Source organism: Procambarus clarkii, chromosome 57 (genome assembly GCF_040958095.1).
Source record: "Procambarus clarkii isolate CNS0578487 chromosome 57, FALCON_Pclarkii_2.0, whole genome shotgun sequence".
NCBI classification, from domain to species: domain Eukaryota; kingdom Metazoa; phylum Arthropoda; class Malacostraca; order Decapoda; family Cambaridae; genus Procambarus; species Procambarus clarkii.
In genome coordinates this window covers 11,776,155-11,795,142 of record NC_091206.1, presented here as the reverse complement: position 1 = coordinate 11,795,142, position 18,988 = coordinate 11,776,155, and the positions used below count along the sequence as shown (strand labels likewise).

General features: G+C 37.6%; 1 protein-coding gene across 1 annotated transcript in view; it reads left to right on the top strand.

Annotated features, from left to right (window-relative positions):
• LOC138353328 (salivary glue protein Sgs-3-like) overlaps positions 1-18,988 on the top strand; it is a 47,872-nt gene that overhangs the window by 27,998 nt on the left and 886 nt on the right. The gene's annotated exons all lie outside the window — the stretch shown is intronic.

Below are 18,988 nucleotides of genomic sequence, written 5' to 3'. Positions count from 1 at the left end.
TAATTGCAGCGTGCTTTGAATATGTATACCTGTGTCATTAATTTGTCCTTAGCAAGGTTGAACGTCAGCTCTTTGACTCCACCTTTTGTGTTGTTGAGCACCACATGCAGTGGTTCCCAACTAATCAACTGTTACTAACTACTGACTAATTTAGTTTTCCACACAATCACACACACACACACAGGAAGCAGTCCGTAGCAGCTGTCTAACTCCCAGGTACCTATTTACTGCTAGGTAACAGGGGCATCAGGGGTGAAAGAAACTCTACCCATAGTTTCCCGCAGGTGCCAGGATTCGAACCCCGGTCCACAGGACTACGTATCAAGCGTGCTGTCCTCTTAGCCACCGCCGCACCTGTGTCCCCTAGTGCGCGTGACCCCTTGTGTTAAATAGTAAATAGTCTTTATATCTACCCTGTTTAGTGTGTGTGTGTGTGTGTGTGTGTGTGTGTGTGTGTGTGTGTGTGTGTGTGTGTGTGTGTGTGTGTGTGTGTTTGTACGTGTGTTTAACAACGTACACAGACATTCTAGTATATAAGAGAAAAGATTCATAAGTTTTAAGTATTCAGGTATCCTACTCAGAATGTTGACCTGACTAACAAGGATCAGAACCCGGGGAAGTCGAGAATTGGGTCACTGGGGAGGTAGGGGGGGAGGGGGGGGGGGGAGGGGGGGAGGGGGGGAGAGGGGGTAGGTGGTGGCATGAAGTGGTGAGTGGGAATGGTGTGAGGAGAAAAAGAAGTGGAAGGTGGGGTGGAGAGAGGAGGAATGTGGGGGAGGATTGGGTGGTAGGGGGGAGGAGAGGGAATGAGAGGTTTGTGTGGGGATGGGAGAGGAGTGAGTGGGGGAGTGGGGAGTGAGGGAGAAGGAGGGGAAGGGAAGAAAGGCCTCCAGGCGTAGTCAACAGACCGAAGTTTATTCTCATTTTGCTACTCTTATCTAAGACTAGAAAATTCCGAAACGGAATTTTATATTTATTAAACAATGTTAGAGGTGTTTCTTCCCTGTATATGTCCGGATTTACCATACAAGTGTATCTCATATTATTGAATTACAAAATATTTTGAGACTGAAGCATAAATTTAATAGTATGAAGTAAGGCTATTTTAATATCCTGTGAAAAAATGAAAACATTCATAATTAAATGTGTGAGGTGAATTTTATCTCTATACAATTGAGCTTCCCCTTTGGTCGGTACAGCGACGTCCTCGCTTCTTGCAGGACGGCGTTCGATCCTCGACAGTATAAATTTCTTTTCCAATGGAGCAAGGCCACGTTCGCCTGAACAAGGCTGATGGATACCAGGTTTGGACATACCACAATACCACGTAATCTCAGTAATTAGTGGAATATAAATCACCATCATATGATCATTATCACGCCATAACTACCTCTGATAGAGCGGGAAGACATCAGCCCGCACCTAAAAAAAAAAATTATAGCAAAAGTTCCAAGATAATAAGAAATAAATTTGTTTCGTCCAGTATAGCTTACACAACATCACAGCGGCTCGGTATATATATATATGTATATATATATATATATATATATATATATATATATATATATATATATATATATATATATATATATATATATATATATATATACCGATATATAATAAGAAATGACTTTGTTTCGTCCAGTATAGCTTACACAACATCACAGCGGCTCGGTATATATATATATGTATATATATATATATATATATATATATATATATATATATATATATATATTTATATATATATATATATATATATATATATATATATATATATATATATACCGATATATAATAAGAAATGACTTTGTTTCGTCCAGTATAACTTACACAACATCACAGCGGCTCGGTATATATATATATATATATATATATATATATATATATATATATATATATATATATATATATATATATATATATATATATATACAATTGCTAGAAGAAACAAGTTCTCAAATAAATATAACGCCACAAAAAAGCATATTTTCAAGAGTATTTCCTCTAATGAAACAAAACAGAGTTAAACAATTAATATATAGTGAAAAACAAACTCTGAGTGATTTTCTCCTTGAGGGGGAAGGCAGGCCAAGGGCACTCAAGGTAATGGAGGACACCAGGCTAAAAAGCTGAAGAGATTGCTGTGATGGGAGAAGAACTCCCGGCTGGTGGTCAGGCGCCCACAGGGAACAGTTCGTGTCTGTGAGAGGTGGAGGGGAAGGGGAGGGGTCCCGCAGCATATAATAAATCTGTTCTTTCCGGAGGTTATAACGTATGTCTGCTGCGGACTTTGAGGAAGGATGGGGTGGACGCGTTCATACTGATACGCCTGTATGTACGTGTATGTACACACACACATGAACAGATAGATACACAGAGACTCATAATGACACACACACACACACACACACACACAGGGCCTCGTAGCCTGGTGGATAGCGCGCAGGACTCGTAATTCTGTGGCGCGGGTTCGATTCCAGCACGTGGCAGAAACAAATGGGCAAAGTTTCTTTCACCCTAAGTGCCCCTGTTACCTAGCAGTAAATAGATACCTGGGAGTTAGTCAGCTGTCACGGGCTGCTTCCTGGGGTGTGTGTGTGTGTGGTGTGGGGAAAAAAAAAGTAGTTAGTAAACAGTTGATTGACAGTTGAGAGGCGGGCCGAAAGAGCAAAGCTCAACCCCCGCAAAACACAACTAGTAAACACAACTAGTAAACACACACACACACACACACACACACACACACACACACACACACACACACACACACACACACACACACACACACAAAGAATTTAATGGAAAATTTATATTATTTTATAACAATAGGAATTAAATAAGAGGTTAGTGAAATTATTAACAAATTAATACAATCAGTATGAACCAAAATAAGTAAAAATCTTATATTATCAATAAGAGTGCCAAGCTTCAAGATATCTTCACCAAAACACTTTTTACCCAATAAACTTCAATTTCCCGTTTATGAGCGCTTCTTACGATCATAAAACACAGATTTACGAGAGTGCAGAACACTTGCAAAAGTTCCAGTAATTTAACGTTAAAAGTTCAAGGAACTCCCCGACAGTCATACTATAGAATTAATCCTATGAAGTATGATCATAAAAGTTCAAGAATCACGACCTTGTATTTGTGCCTGATAGTCAGGTGTATGTCAAAGGTGTCAAGTTTCCCTCTTTCATTTTGCCGCCTGTCAAGCTCCGATTTACAGGGAAATTGGACAGTTTATGTGCAGATAAACGAGAGAAAAAATTCTAAATCCGCGCAGAACAAATGTTATTTGTTTTGAACAGACCTATTGTGTAAATTTAATTAATTTGCGTAATCGAATTATCAAACTATGGGAAAATAAATATGTAAATATTTGCTGGCGAAGGTACTAATTACTAGCACCAGGGAATCAACCACCACTACCACCATTAGCACCAGGGAATCAACCACCACTACCACCATTAGCATCAGGGAATCAACCACCACTACCATCATTAACATCATGGAATCAACCACCACCACCACTAGCACCAGGAAATCAAACCACCATCTTAACCACCATTAGCTTCAGGGAATGAACCACCACCAACACTAGCACTAGAGACTCAACCAACGTCACCACCACCACCACCACTAAGAGTAGGGAATCAACCACAATCATCACTAGCACCCCCACCACCATAAGATTGGCTCAACCACCATCAGCAGAGAAATCCAGCCACCACCAGCATGGCAGCTCAACCACCACCAGAAGAGCTGCTCAACCACTACCAGCAGAACAGTCCAACCACCACTAGCAGAACAGGCCAACCACCACCAGCAGAACAGTCCAACCACCACTAGCAGAACAGGCCAACCACCACTAGCAGAACAACCTAACCACCACTAGCAGAACAGGCCAACCACCACTAGCAGAACAACCTAACCACCACCAGCAGAACAGGCCAACCACCACTAGCAGAACAGGCCAACCACCACTAGCAGAACAACCTAACCACCACCAGCAGAACAGGCCAACCACCACTAGCAGAACAACCTAACCACCACCAGCAGAACAGGCCAACCACCACTAGCAGAACAACCTAACCACCAGCATCAGAGTCAAAGAGTTACATGGTTACACTTACAATAATTGTTGTCGAATATGAACCAAATCATAAAAATAAATAATTATACAATTTTTCTTTGAATTACAATTATTTTTTAAAAATATTTCCCAATATACATCTCAAATATTTCCAAGGAAAAAAAAAGTGAGGCGCATCACCCCCGGCCTCCAGTCCCCTCAGGCTCCATCTTGAAAAAAAAAAAACGTGTAAAGGAGAAAATGTCAGTTTCAGGTGAACGCTAGACGGCCACTTTGCGACTTTTTTTTATCTCTAACAATAGCACTAACAATAACAAAGGAACAACATGGAAACGCTTTTACTCACTACTCAGAGGCACAATGAGGCCGTCACATGTTGTACTCGGGAGTGTCCGTAATACATCGTCCTGCGTTCGATCCTTCGCTGCTTCCCGGGGCTCCTGGTGACACATGCAGCCTTAGGCCACTCTGCTTCCTCAATTGTAATGCATGAAGAATGCTTCGGCTCTCTCTCTCTATATATATATGTATGTATGTGTGTGTGTGTGTGTGTGTGTGTGTGTGTGTGTGTGTGTGTGTGTGTGTGTGAGACAGTGTCAGATCACGGAGGAAGAATTAAAACAGGAATTTTAATACGATACGCACGATACGAGGCTCCTGTCATGACCGGTTAGGCACCGGTCATGACAGGAGCCTGGTATCGTGCTCGGGTATCGTAACCGCCTTTGTTTACCACATTTTGTCCTAAACACTCCCTTCCTCGCCACACGCACCGTTGTGTCAGGTGTGTGTGTGTGCTTGTCTCTGCTTGTCTGCGCGAGATTGTGTATATATATATATATATATATATATATATATATATATATATATATATATATATATATATATATATATATATATATGCTGCTTCTGCTTCTTTGCTGCTGCTTCTTTCAGGGTGCTTCTTCTTTGGTGCTGCTTCTTTCAGGGAATCGCAGAAAATTATTAAATACAGAGGTCTAGCACACTGCTACAGCTTTGTTCCGATCGGCTCGGAGACCCTCGGTTCGTGGGGAAAATGTGCATTGAAGTTCCTGAAGGAATTGGGGGACAAATTGATCAGCGCTACAAAAGACCAGAGAGCAAAAAGTTTCTTGTTCCAGCGCCTTAGTGTTGCGATTCAAAGGGGAAATGCCTGTTGCGTCTTGGGCACTAGTCCAACTTCAGAGGAATTCGAAGAAGTGTTTGACTTGCAACAATGATCGAACCCGTCTGTGACATTCATCAATGTTTCCCATTGTTGTGTTCTTCAAGAGATCCATAACCTTTAAGCACCTTTTTGCATTATTATTTTTGTATCAACCCATGTATATCTTGTAACCATCAAATGCATAATAAAGCACAAAAAATATTCAAGGAAGGGGGTGGTAGGAGAAAAGCACACAGAAACTGTATTGGAGGGGATCTAAACATTCCCTCTAATGCGTTATGCGTGGTTTCCTCCGAGGCTATGGGTCCCCCTTCTTCCAGCTAGAGGTGGTACTCTTTCCTTATAAATATATATATATATATATATATATATATATATATATATATATATATATATATATATATATATATATATATATATATATATATATATATATATATAAGCCTATACTTGCATAAACCACAAGTGAAGATTAATAATCTTTGGACAACACCCACCAGTGGGACTCGAACCCAGAAAGCACAACTACCTTCCACAACAGTATGCCAGCTACTGGAAGGTAGTTGTGCTTTCTATATATATATATATATATATATATATATATATATATATATATATATATGTATATATATATATATATATATATATATATATATATATATATATATATATATATATATATATGCCACAGGGAAGTGGTCATCCCCGCCCGAGGCCTGGCTCTGCAAACACATAAAATATTATGGAGATTTTTAATGATACTCAGCAAAAAATTTTATGCCTCGTTCAGACAGACCATTTCCATGTTAATTATTCATTTTTAAGAGGCTTTTTCCAACAGTACTCTCGTGCAACGAGTGAACATTTATGAGTAATGAAAAGTGTCTTTTTAATGTGTTTTTTATATTTACTGTTTAAGTGAAGAAAGTTTTTTTTTTAACCAAGCTATTTCAACGTAAATGTTGACATATTAATAATTGCCAGAAAGTAATAACTCAATAGTTATTGGTAATTCTATTTTTTCAAAATATTCATAATTTATATTGTGTGTTATTAATGGTTAAAAAGTGTTAGTGTTTTTTAATCATTTTTAAATTTAATCATAAATTAAAAATACAATTTTTAAGCACTATTTATAGCTTGGAGTAAGAGATGGATGAATGTAAGATATATAACTACATAGACTGGAGATTTTACAGTGACAAAGTTAAAGGTTATTAAGAAATTATTAAGGCTATATTGCAGCATCGAACCAGCATCCGTCGACTCTCCCAGACACACGCATTACCAAAATGAACCATTGTGAGGTAATAAGTTTCTCAACTAGAAGTAACACCAGACTTACGTGTAGTATCTATTTTCTCTTAGACACCTCACGATCTCATGATTTTATCGTGTATTAAAAGTTAATGTAATTTAAGACAACTCCATCTCAGAGGCTTGGGTGATTGAAAAGATGTTATCAGAAATGTTATAGGTGCATTGTTTCTCAAGACGACTGTGGAGTGGTATAACAAGTCAGTGAAGCCCTTTTGAGTTTGAAGCTACTTAACCTAAAGGACCAGTAGCAGAAAGCCACAGACAGTTCTAACAGTAAACTCCGAAGCCTCACAGAAAAGATAACGTATGCATTAGAAGATGGCACATTTCGGTCAGGAAATCTAATAAGATAACAAAAGACGTCAGAGTAATTTAGATAATGATGGACAAAGCAGATTTAGTAACAGGAGGGGAGGGGGGGGGGGGGAGAGGGAGGGAACTATTAGGGGAAAGCGCCAAGCCATTACGACTTTATAGCACTTGGATTTGGTCAGGATAAGGATTTGGGATGGGACGGGGGGAAGGAATGGTGCCCAACCACTTATGGACGGTCGGGGATTGAACGCCGACCTATCAAAGGAAGTACGAGGAATATCAAAGGAAAGCGCAAGCCATTACGAATATATAGCACTTGGAAGGGGTCAAAATAAGGATTTGAGATGGGACGGGGGGAAGCAATGGAGTTAGATAATAAACCATAACCGATCTTCCATAACCGATCGTCTCTCTTCTCTTGGAAGAGAGACGTAAAAAGAACGTCGCTTTTGGCCGTTTGCCAGTATGGCCGAAAGTGGATGTAATTTGAAAATGAAAAAAAATGAAAATAAATTTGGGATTTTTTTTTCAACAACAGTAAGTTAAGGGTCCTCTGATAAGTTAGGTGGGCAGGAAATTCTCATAAAGTTTCAAAACGTTATGAAAAACGTTAATGGAAAGTTTCCTCTCTTAACCTTACGGAGTAAGCCGGACGACTCAAACAGAAAACGGGACAGTACGTCACTTTTGTGAGTCGATTTCATTTCAAATTACGTTCAAATTTAGCCATAGTGCGCATACGAGCCAAAAGTGACGTTATTTTTAAGAGAACGGGTTGGACCGTCACACACAGGGACAGATCATGCAGTCGAGGAGGAATCGTCCATTACAAAAATGACGCTTATGCGAGCACTCCTTCTTGAGTCAACACCCTTGTCGCTCACAAGAGCCAGACGAACACACAGTGCTTTTCGTCCTGGGCAAACAGACGCTATAATGAGAGCACTGAGCGTCGTCGCATCAAATGCAGAGATAACGGAAGGAATAGTCTCCTCGGGGGAACATACTGCACCAGGTTCTCAAGGTTTGATGAGCGCTGAATTTAAAGTGGTTTTGCCTAATCGATTCCGATGTTCATTAGTTTCAAGAGGCAGCAGTATTACGGTGATTTTGACTGACCTCGTAAACAGGAATTTTGACGCAATGGCAGATTGCGTTAACAGTGGATCAACTGAGGACAGGCTGCATGTTAGATGTCTTCATATTCAGTGCTTTTGAGACTTTGAAAGTTTTTATTTCTTAATCGTATTGAAAGCTATGACATAAAATATATACTATGATTAGTGTAAATAGTTAAGCTATTATTACTACGGAGATTTTTTTATATTATATTTATTGTGAAACACATTTTTACCATTTTATTATTATGAACGTAATGTAGTTTGAAAGCGAGACCAGGAACCGAACACAACTTGTATACTGCTGTTTCTGGAGATATCTTTGTAAATATTAAATCTGTTTAAATAGTCACTCAAAAAATTGGTATCTGTCGTTTCTGGTACCCATTAACCCATTATCATTTATTATAATTTCCCTGAGAACAGAGGAGTCGTAGCCATGTATCATATCGCATTCAGAGATATTCATATCTATGTAAACATTTATAAAAGGAGACTACTTTTATCTAAGCTGAACGACACTGATATGAGCATGTGTTCAGGTAGTATGTATTACTTAACTATATTTGGTGAAGCGTTTTGAGAAGTACTCAACTTCCTCACCGTAGAGGAACGAAGGAAAAGAAAATATATGATAAAAACATTCACTTGTACATTGGAGACAAAGGGACAATGTGCAAAATTAAAAACATTAAGACTAGAGATCAAGCTTTCAGAGCAAAGATGAATGAACAAGAGGAGAGATTGCCGAGGTACCTTACCTTACCTTGAGGTTACCTTGAGGTGCTTCCGGGGCTTAGCGTCCCCGCGGCCCGGTCGTCGACCAGGCCTCCTGGTTGCCGGACGGTAAACTGAATAAGCTCAACAAAATAACTAAACAAGTCATTGCATTAATTGTTCGCTCGACTTTGCAAATATATGCAGGCGACTGTACACAAGAGCTAACAGCTCCCTCCTGCAGGCACACACACACACACACACACACACACACACACACACACACACACACACACACACACACACACACACACACACACACACACACACACACAAACATATCAAAGTGACTGAACAATCTACATACATTTTTGTCTTTGAATCATGGGACTGGCTTCCGCACCTCCCCGGACCGCCACAGTCGACTGGGAGTGACAGGTGGGGCCCTAACGGATGATTTAGAGACTGTGTGGAGAGTTGCGTGACGCTGATGAAGGTGGCGGCGAGAGAGTTTGTGTCGCTCTCTGACAAGTTTAGAAATTTGAGTGTGTTGTTTACGTTTCCAATTGTGCTGGCGCTACTCTATCCAGGCCCTGTAGAGTTCTTCCCTGCAGGCCGAGCAGGGAACATGTCGGCCACGTGATTGTGTTATGTGTGATTGTTCCAGGTGTAATTGTGTCGTGTGTGTGATTGTATCCGGTGTAGTTGTGTATTGTGTGATTGTTCCCGGTGTAGTTGAGTCGTGTGTGTGATTGTATCCGCTGAAGTTGTGTGAGTGTTGTGTGTAAAGTTGAAAACAATATATCTATATAAGTTGATAGGCTAAAATGATAATAAACAAAAATGTCTAATGTAAAATGATGCTACTTAGATAACGTTAAATTGCTCAGTACGAATCTGGTACAGAATTATAATAATTATGTGGAACAAAATAATGAAAACAAAAATAATCCGCAAGCATTTTAATCCGGAAAAATAAAATAGTTACTACATAGAAAACAAATTTAAAATTCTAAAAGTTACTATAATTTATCAGCGAAAGTCTTCTAAATTAAAGACAAAAATAATTATTATGGGAGACTGTAATAATTAAGAAATAGAATAGATAGCTGTGTCTGAAAATTTTAATCTAATCAAAACTAAATTGATAAACCTAATGAAGAGCTCATTTATGCATCATAACACAGACATTAGAAAGCACTGACTAGGTGAGGGCTTATGAACACATTATATGTACTAATTAGTGAAGTGGTGAAGGAATACACAACTTTAAATGTTGATATGACTGGGCCCAATATGACTAGATATATGCACATCAGTCGAATGAAAGTTGAGAAGTAGGATCAAAGAGCTGAAACTCATCCCCGGCAAGTTTAACTATAAGAATACACACACAAACACATACACAAACAAACAAATATATATATATATATATATATATATATATATATATATATATATATATATATATATATATATATATATATATATATATATATATATATATATATGACAATGTCAGACCACGGAGGAAAATGAAACAGGAATTTCCTTTTCCTGTTCCTGTTTCATTTCAAGGAAATTCCTGTTTCATTTTCCTCCGTGGTCTGACATTGTCACATTCTTAATCACGTGTTTATTTTCGTGATATACACACACACACACACACATATATATATATATATATATATATATATATATATATATATATATATATATATATATATATATATATATATATATATATATATATATATATGCAATTGACGATCACAAAACACTGATCATTTTATGCGGAAAATCCACAGAGAAATATGAAATGAGGTGAACGTTTCGGCTTTGTTAAAGCCTTTGTCAACACCAGACTGACTCAAAGACTGACACCAGACTGACATCATTGAGTCAGTCTGGTGTTGACAAAGGCTTTAACAAAGCCGAAACGTTCACCTCATTTCATATTTCTCTGTGGATTTTCCGCATATATATATATATATATATATATATATATATATATATATATATATATATATATATATATATATATATATATATATATATATATATATATATATATATTAGTATATTTTGGTAGCAGTCTTTCCTGTAGACATATTTTATTAAATATGACCGAAAAAGTAAGATTAATAATTCTAACACGAATTTTCTCAATCTTTCGTACATTATGCTTCACTGTTGGAGGTAAATCAAAAATCACTTCTCCAAAATTCATTTTTATTTCTAGTCTGACGCGACACGGGCGCGTTTCGTAAAACTTATTACATTTTCAAAGACTTCACAAATACACAACTGATTAGAACTTGCGTTTCCCTAATTTTATATCTACATTTGAGTGAGGTGGGAAGGGTGATGTGGCATTACATTTGAGTGAGGTGGGAAGGATGATGTGGCATTAGAGGATATTAATAGGGTATTAAAAGTATCAACACAAGACAGAACACGAAACAATGGATATTGAATAGAAGTGTTTGTAGAAAGCCTATTGGTCCATATTTCTTGATGCTTCTATATTGGAGCGGAGTCTTGAGGTGGGTAGAATATAGTTGTGCAATAATTGGCTGTTGATTGATGGTGTTGACTTCTTGATGTGTAGTGCCTCGCAAACGTCAAGCCGCCTGCTATCGCTGTATCTATCGATGATTTCTGTGTTGTTTACTAGGATTTCTCTGGCGATGGTTTGGTTATGGGAAGAGAACGCCTGAACGCGTTTCGTAATAACTTATTACATTTTCAAAGACTTTAGTTTACACACACACAACTATAACCTGCAAACACTAAACCTGTTTAGTGTTTGCCTAAAGCTATTTGCAATTTATATTCATTCTCACACTACACACACACACAGGGAGGCCTTGCCAAGGTAAAATATGACTTTGCTCATTAACTCCTTGCATCCCCCGTTGCCTCCACCTGCAAGCTAATTAATAGAAATCAGCAGTTCTGTGAAGATGTAACGAACCGTCGACTCGTCATTTGTTTCCATCATTACTAACGAAGAGATGAGGCCATACACCCTCCCCCCCCACCCGGGAGGTTATATATTACCTCTTGTCTAACCTTCACTAGAAAAAAATGAGAATTTTTGTTGCAACGAATTCCGAGTTTTTGCAAAGATTTGGGGGATTTTTGTTTCATTTTAAACGTGAATTTGATATTTTAGTGTGATGTACTGACTGGCAATTGTTCATGCTGTAACCTCTAGAGAAAACACAGAGAAAAATCGCACAGAGGAATGGAGCTTTAGTCATCACACAGAGGGGGAGGAGGACGAATCATCACACAGAAGAACAGGTGGACGAGGCATCACACATAAACGTGGAGAGAAGAGGAGGGAGAGGGGGGAAAATAGACATAGATGATACAGAGGATATTGATAGAGAGGGTGGGAGAAAGGTGGAAAGGGTGGGTGAGAGTAGAGAGGAGAGGAGATGAGAGGGATAGGCAAATAGAGATGAGAGAAAGGGGGAAAAAGAGAGAGAGAGAGAGGAGGGGAATCAGGGTTAGAGACCCGGGCGCAGCCGGATACTCCGTTCAGCAGCGATATAAACATTACCACCATAGGTCCTTTGCCCTCCTCGTTCGACTTCAGATGCCGCTGCAACTCCGGATAATGCAACTGCTCTCTATTGCAGGCTCCCTCCCCTTGTCGACCCTTCACCTTAGCCACCGTCACCTGAAACCCACCCTCACCCCCTGACCCCACACCCCCACTCTCACCCCCTCACCCTACTCATCCTCTCACTCGTGTGGTCCGTTAACAGGTGAGGTGAACTATGCCTCTTTAACACGTATTTACAAATTTACATCAGCTTTGTATAATGTATGAGGCGCTGTGTATGCTGACCTACCAGGCTCTGGTGGCTAGCACTACACACACACTACTCAATGCTCTTTTTTAACGACCTCGCTACACTTCACACACACACACACACTCTCTCTCTCTCTCTGTAATTAAATTAAAGAAGCAAATATATATATAGATTAGTGTTCACCAATGTATGATATTAGTAATATAATAATTATAATAATAATAATAAAAATAATAATAGTAATTATGATAATAATAATAATAATAATAATAATAATAATAATAACACAACAAAATAATTTCGATGATATGTTTGTTATCAGTATATTCTGTAACATTCTAATTATTCTGATTTGTTTCACATAATTTGTATTGTGTGCTGTTCTTGTAATGCGATATAATTATGTGTGTCTCACTACTATCATTATTATTATTGAGAAAATCATTAGGAGCCATGAAGAGGATTCGAACCCCGCACACTTGGTACTCCTAGGCCCCACGCCTTAGACCACTGGTTTTCTTACTGATACTTCACGTTAATGTGATTTTTATTATTATTTTATTATTATTATTATTTACGTAGATAATATCCTTAGTGATCAATGCAGGAATCGACTTTTTTTCAAGTTACGAGTTTCTATATAGATACTCCCTGTGACTATTTCAATAGTGCATTGAGTGTTTTCCCTATGATTTATTTTTTATTAAAAGCAACCTAGAGGTAAAAGTATAAGTGCTAAACTTTAGCACTAACCACATAAATGGTGCAAGAACACTCAATTGCGGCGAATATAGTGCCATTCTGCGATGACTTGAACTACCTCATTGTTTCTACTAGAAATAGACCTGTTTGACCTAATGTAACTTTACGTAATCAAACTAAAAGATCTTAATGTACTGCACAAATAAATTTGACTTAACCACACGTAACCTGACACAATCAATACTAATATCTATTTAAATAAATTTAAATTGATCTTGTATTTTGCCGCGCCATTAAGTTCTAGATGAATGGTAACCGATAATTTTAATTAAAATTTAATTCCCGACAAAATTTACGATTGTTAGTAATATTAGCTATATAAATGGTGACTATTCTTGGTGATTCCTGCTGCTGAAAATATTTAAGGAAAGGAATTAACACAAAAAACAACAACTAATATTATTATTAACATCTTTATTGACAAAAATTAAATAAAATTCTGACTAATATGAGGACCTCAAGTAAGTCTTATTAGAGTGAGGATAATGCTGGTATTCACTGTCACACAGGCCAGAGGGTCATACACAAGATAATAGGTCTGATCTGTAGGCTGAAGCATATATATATCATGGTTACAACCAATGTTACAATGTACGAATAAGTATATACTACTTTCTCTTGTGCACTGCCACACAAGGGCAGTGCAAGCCTCATTGACCTTTCGATCTACAAATTCATGTTCTCCAACTCCAACATGGGATGGGATCCACACATCTTTTATACATTTTTTTTTATTAATACAATAGTTATAATCATTAAGCAACGAGTCTACGGTACTAGCCTACCATGTTTCATTTAGATTTGAGCACTACTTACATTTAATATACCCATACTTTAATTACAAATCGATACATATATATATATATATATATATATATATATATATATATATATATATATATATATATATATATATATGTCAAGAAAATAAAAGTGAATTCCCTATAAGTGAAAAAAGTATAATCTAAATGGAATACTTGTCCTGGATTGAGACAACTTGTCTAGGCTGAAAGCAGAGCGTTCCCAGTAAAGATAAAGTTGACCTTACTGAAAACAAATGTTTCTTACTTAAAATAAATTCAGATCGTTACTTCTTTCTTCAGTGCTGCAGCTTCACTTTAGTGTCGCACGTTCTTGCACATAAATTTTCATATTTTTGGTTTAGGACAATTTCGAGGAGAATTTAAGGCCCATTGAGTATGAAACCTTACTTAACCAGCATCTAGTTTGCTTTTTCGCTAGCTAGGTCAATTGAAAACAATAGTTTAATGCAATTTTATTTTAATGAATATATATATATATATATATATATATATATATATATATATATATATATATATATATATATATATATATATATATTTGTGTTTATAAATGTTTAGAAGAGATCTCATACAATATAAATATCGAATGAAACTAAAATACTTTAATATTTATTTTCTCTACCGCAATCGAGGTAAAAAAATATATATTATTCAAGTATATAGAGAGGAGAAACCAGACCTTATAAACACGCTCTGTAATCTAATCTCTTCCTCTCTTAACCTCTCTTACTATGGCCTCAAGCGATAACAGTTCATCTTCCACATTTTCTCTGAATCCAGCGGTGTTTCCGAGGGCAGGAGCGGTAACACCCTAAGAGACGAGGATTCAGCAAAATGAGAATTTGGCATATTTTTGTTTAGCGTTCTGGGATTTTACAAGTGAAGAAGCCGAGAGCGCTGAGCTTACTGGGATCCTACAGGTGGAGAAGCCTACTGGGTTGACTCAAAGGTATTACACCTAGAAATAAAAAGGAGTTGTTGTCGATGGGGTCTATAGAGAGATTTACCGAGAAGTGAAATTAGGTAGAGAGATCGCTCTTTATACATGTCTATGACTGAAAAGTGTTTGCAACTCTTCAAAATGATTACACTTGACAAGGTTTTCACAGTACATCACTGGGACAGTTTTACTCTTACAATCCTCTACTCCAATCATCAACAACAAAACTGTCGCAAACAGTCGAATCAAATAACTATCAAGAGTTATATATTTCCCTGAGTAAAAGTGCAATACGAGTCTAACGTTAGCATTGAGCACTGAATCAGATGATCTGATTGTGTGTGTCGCTGTTATTATGTGTTCAGTCCATACACTGGCCGTTTTCTAATACAAAAGCCAAACTCACATAAAATATGTTTACAGCTTACCTACGATTACCTACGAATTTCCAGTATCGATTCTGAATAGAAGAATGTTCATAAATCATTATTCACGTTAATCAAGAGTCGCATTGGATTTTTTTTTATTTAAATATTCAATTATATAATATATATTTCCTTCATAGTTAAGAAAATATCAGTATGGCCCAAGAGCTAATATTTAGTTTCATAATGACACTTCCATTCTGTATTATCATCTTTATTTTTTTATTTTTTTTTTTTGAGATATACACAAGAGTTGTTACATTCTTGTACAGCCACTAGTACGCGTAGCGTTTCGGGCAAAAACTCTAGTTAGTCAAAAACTCTATTAGTCTCTAACCTCAGATCTTCAGCTTCCCGGCCTCTGTGAGGGAGAGGTAATAAAGCTGTATGACAAGTGCTTGTCTCTTAAATAAAAACATTCAACAAAATGTTTATATTGTAATAATACTTTTCTTAGTATTTATTTATACTGTAATAACAATTACGACCAGCCTTACCTAGAGCGCCTTGTGAAATTTCACACAACTTTCTAATTTACTATATCACTGAACAAGGTTACATTTAATAATTTTTTTTATAAATTATCAGGATATGTTTCTGTTATAAATAATCTGGCTTCCCTCTTAACATCAAATAGGTCCCGGTTTCATGGCAAATTACTGAAGGGGTTCTATTTCTATTCTCTGATTAACAATGGATTTACATTTTGACTGAAATACATCAGTTTTAAACAAAGATTAACGCAGCTCCAACATATATGTTTTTAATGTTGGCAGTGTAAATTCAAACCAGTCTGTAGCTAGTTATTTAATATTTACAAATTTAAAACGTTTTATGCCTTTTATCAATAGCGTTCAAAGACGCTTGCCTTTGAAGTTCTAAATTAAACATGACTCTTATTTTAGGTTGACATAGAAACCATGTTCTCTTGCTGCGCCGTATTAACCATATCTATGTGATGGGAAATTTCACTGAGTATTCCGAGAGCAGAAGAGGAAAATGTAGAGGGGGAAGTGGAGTGGAGGTGAGGAGGGGGAGTGCATAGAGCCAGATTTTAGAATGACATTAAATGGCTTATCCCAGCTGAATGTTATCAAGGTGGGGAGCAACGGGCCGGCAGTCGACCATGGGGGATGGGGGAGAGGGCAGTGGGAGACTTGGCACTGGAGAAGAGGAGTGGAGTAGTATACCTGGCACTGAGGAAGGAGTAGTGTGTCTGGCACATGACACACACTTTGCCTTGTGTGTGTGTGCTTGAGTACGCTTGACTGGGACATTAAGGTATGCATGGATGCAGGGGTCATGCGTGCCACAGTAAACACAGACACCAACTCCGCTGACCGACCGAGAGCCACCTCTGTTCCATTATGTAAACAGTAGAGATAACTGGAAAAAAGAGAGCTATGAGAAAACCAACAGTCTCCCTCCTGCTCTATCACTCACACACTTTTCCGTATCTGTCTCTCCGTCTCTCTCTCTCTCTCTCTCTCTCTCTCTCTCTCTCTCTCTCTCTCTCTCTCTCTCTCTCTCTCTCTCTCTCTCTCTCTCTCTCTCTCTCTCTCTTTCTCTCTCTCTATCTCGCCTCTGTTTCCCTATCAAAAGGATGTATTTACTTTTATCTCCCACTGAATACACAAAAGACTTAAGCCTCTCAAACATAGACTAATCACTATCCTGGAGTCGAGTACTCAATAGCAGCGTCCCCAAGCTGTGCTCAGTCCACTCCATTGTTCACCAAAATTAATGTTACACCAGAAAGTGCTGCCTCTCTGATGAGTTTTCAAAGTCTGAAAAATGTAAATTAAAACGTACATTGTTGGCCGGCGCTTTTTGTACTGGGAGGGAAGGGGAACGGAGGGACGAGGGAGAGAAGGGATGGGTGGAGGGTCTAGGTAAGGGGGGAAATAGCATGGGGTAAGCTGAGTGGGGGAAGAGGGAGAGGGGGTATTTATTCATTTGCTATGCTTGAAGAGGCAGGAAACGCTTGTGTGTGACTTAACCAGGTGTCGAATGTGGACATGTACCGAGCTAGAATGTTCAAAACACGCAAGTGCTTTTTCGTTTAATATAATTTGGAGTTACTTTGACGTTTAGATTCATGTGGTAATTAGCAATGTATATAATATATCTCAGAGTTTCTGAAATAGCTGATTTGCTTGTAGCTGATCCCTTACGATTCAGCGAAGGCTTAGCGGCCTACTCTCAGGTGATTGATATAACGTTCAGTGAATTGTGTTGACAATATGAATGTGTTGTTTAGTAATTCTTTATTCATGCTAACATTATATACGATAACAAATGGTGCTTCACACGAATAATTAAGCAGACACTTCTACGAACATCAAAAAAATACCATAAATATGATTTTAACCTTGTTTTCTCCGAGTTGTTTAAACGTTTAAAGATAATTATTTTGTAAATAATGCTTGGGGTCACGTAAAGAAAATTCACGTATTTTGAATCATATCAAGAAAATATGGATACATGTTCATAGACCCAGGGACACTACAGGTATCAAACTATAGACTATTTGCAGTTCATCATAATACCACGAGAGTTCAAATATATATATATATATATATATATATATATATATATATATATATATATATATATATATATATATATATATATATATATATATATATATATATATATATTTTACTGATCTATCGACTCCACGATAGTTTTTTTTTTACATTTATACTACTGCAGATGAGTCTTTCCCTAAGCATGTAAAAAATGACTCGGTATTATGACACAAAATTTGCAAATATGAGTATAAGTCCCTGTAAGGGGCGAATATAAAGAGTCACAGCTCAAAACGAATTGTTGACGATATTCTTTAAATATTCTTTCTCTCTCTTTCTTTCTCTCTCTCTCTATTCACAAGTGAGTACTGCGGAGTGAAAGCACAAGAGCAGACCCGCTGCTCTTGTTCTTTTGTTGTTATATATATGTCCTTGTTGTATTTTTTTGTGTGCGCAAAAAAAAAAAAATAAGGTTGTATGAGGTACCAATGATTTTTTTGGCAAGTGAAAAAGAAAACGGGAGTAGTGAAAAGTGCCTGAAAAAGAGGCCTCCCCTCAAAAGAGCGAAAGAGAGAGAGAGAGAGAGCGAGAGAGAGAGAGAGAGAGAGAGAGAGAGAGAGAGAGAGAGAGAGAGAGAGAGAGAGAGAGAGAGAGAGAGAGAGAGAGAGAGACAGACAGAGAGACAGACAGGCAGAGAGACAGACAGGCAGAGAGACAGACAGTCAGACAGACAGACAGACAGACAGACAGAGAGTGAGACAGAGAGAGAGCCATGAAATTATAATGTTCCCCGTCAAGGTGGTGAGTGTCATCACCATCTCCCAGAGTGACGAAGGGGGCTGAGAAAATAGCGAAAAAGAGCTCGTCCAGTCTTGATGAAATCCAGCACAGATTCGCAAAGTCTAAAAAGACGAGCGAGAT